Raw genomic sequence first — 2,682 nt, forward strand, 5'->3', positions numbered from 1 at the left:
GTATAACACAGGGAACTATATTCAATATCCTGTAATAAACCATAATGGAAAAGAATATGAAAAAGAATATGTATATATATGTATAACTGAATTACTTTGCTGTACACCAGAAACTAACACAATGTTGTAAATCAACTATACTTCAATTTTTTAAGAAAAGTGTTGATCAGAGGAAGGCCTCGGGGACTGTGTTTCATTTGGGAAGACTAATCTGCAATTGTGAGCAAAGTAAATTGGAAATGTACACGCATGCACACGTATGCATACATGTACATCCTCAGAGATGTGTAGATACATGTGTACACAAAAGCATAGGGTTAATTCCTGAGCCCAGTTCTTCTTAAATTTTGAATTGTCTTTGTTGATTTGAATAGGTGATACATTCACATGACCTAATATTAAAAAGGAATCTAAGAGAATACACTGAAAAAATAAAGCTACCCCCCACTCTATGCTCCAGGCCCCCAGTTCCTCCACCTAGAAGCAAGCACACTGGCCATTTTGGGAGCCTCTTTCCAGAAATGTTTTGTCCATGGACAAGCAAATATCCAGCTGCATTTTTATTATGTATGTTTTTCTGCACCTTGTTTTTCTCATTTAATAATATACCTTGGAGATCCTTACACATCGGTACATGGAGAGCTGCCTTGATCTTTTTAACTGCAGTATACTATTCCATTATAGTTGGACACTTACGTCATTTCTGGTCTTTGGCTATTACCAAAAATTTTGCGGTGAATAACCTTGAACATATGTCATTTTACATAGTCACCCATCCACTCATTCATTCATTCATTCATTATTCATTCAATAGACATTTATTAAGCACCTACCATGTGCTGGTGCCAAAGATAGAACAGTGAACAAAATCGGCAAAAGTCCCTGCCCTCATCCGGGGTACATTTCTGATGTGCATGTGTGAGTAGATCTGCAGGATCTTCCTAAAGGTGGAATCACCAGATCAATGTGGCTGTGCATTTTTAAATTGGGGGAGATAAATCTACATTTCCGCCCAGAGAGGTGGTACCAATTTACCCTTGCAATGTAGGAGAGTGTCTGTTTCCTCACCCTTTCGAAACAAAATGTTATCAAACTTTTTGATCTTTTCTGATGTGACAGGTGAAAATGATGCATTTAATTCACATTTCTCTTATGATGAACGTGGTCCAACATCTTTTTGTATATTTAAGAACAATTTTCAAGTCCTTTTCTGGCAGCTCTCTTCTACCCTTTGCTCATATTTCTATTGGGTTGTGGAGCTTTTTCATATTGATGTGTGAATTCTCTTTATTAAGGAAATTAGCCCTTTGCCTATGGTATGAGTTACAAATAATGTTTCCCTAGCTTGTCAGTTGTACTTGGACTTGATTTATGGTGCTTTCTTTAAATGCAGACTTTTTAAAATGTAAAATAAAATTTATGAAGAATTCTGCTCATTCCCAGCTTTGCCTCCTTTGGTGAAATGCTTGCTAAGGTGGAGAGAGATATAGGTCACAATAACATGACCTTGGGTTCCAACCTGGGTTCTTAATAGAAGCACAGGTTCTAAACAAAGGAAGGTGATCGTCCTATCCTGTTCTGATGCCCCATCTCAAGAGATCTTTGGACAAAGGGGAGCAAGCTCAGAGGAGGGTAACCAAGAGGGTAAATAGGCTTGAAATCAAGTCACATAAGGGATGGTAATGGAACTGTGTCCTTGACCTTGGAGCAGGTCGTTGTCTATGAATATCACCTTGGGCAATGGGACTTTCCACATTATGCACAACCAGGGCCTGTGATGGAAACTCTGGGAAGCCAGAGTGTTAGATAACGGGGCTCTTTTTAAGGCAGAGCTGTCTGAAAGTAGAATAGCCTGCTTTGTGAGGAAGTGAGCTTCTCGTCATTAGAGATATACAAGCCAAAACTGGATGACCACCTACCGGAGATGCCAGGTGTTAGATCAGATGCCTTTCAAAACTTCTAATCCTGAGAGCCTATAATTCTACAAGACAAGGAATCTTAAAATTCCTCACTTTACAGATGAAAAAAGGCAGGGGTGCGGTGTGGGAAACTAATATGCATTGAGCACCTACTTTGTCCCAGGTACTTTGACACATATGACCTGATTTAAAAGGATAAGGACCAGAGAGGTTGAGTGATTCACTGAAGGCTGCACAGCAATCTAGTTGCAGAGGCAGAACTGGAACCCAGGTCCCCAGACTCCAAATCTAGAGCTCTCTCCACTGAACCATCTGTTCTTGTTCAAAATTAAATACATGTTTATTGCATACATACTCTGAATGAACATTAATGTGGCCAATGAGAGCACATTGTATGCAAGCTATTAGCAGAGTCACAGGGTCTTTGCTCTGTAGAAGTTCACTGCCTACTTAGCAAGTACAGTCACCATCTCTGCATTGCCTGGCTCCATGTGAATGTTGCCCTCTGGAGTTGTGCAATGTGGTAGCCCTGGGTGGAGCTATAATGAAATAAGAGGCAATTTGATAAGTGCTCTAACAAAAATGTGTATACAAAGTGCTACGGGAACATAGAAGGCATGATTAGTTCTACCCGGGAAGGCAATCCAGGAAAGCTGCCCAGAGGAGGTGACATCTGAGCAGAGCCTCGAAGGATATGTAAAAGAATAAAGAACAAAAGAAAATAATTTCTGTATTCATTCCACAGACATTTATTGAGCAGCTC

This window comes from Balaenoptera musculus, chromosome 20 (genome assembly GCF_009873245.2).
Source record: "Balaenoptera musculus isolate JJ_BM4_2016_0621 chromosome 20, mBalMus1.pri.v3, whole genome shotgun sequence".
Lineage (NCBI taxonomy): Eukaryota > Metazoa > Chordata > Mammalia > Artiodactyla > Balaenopteridae > Balaenoptera > Balaenoptera musculus.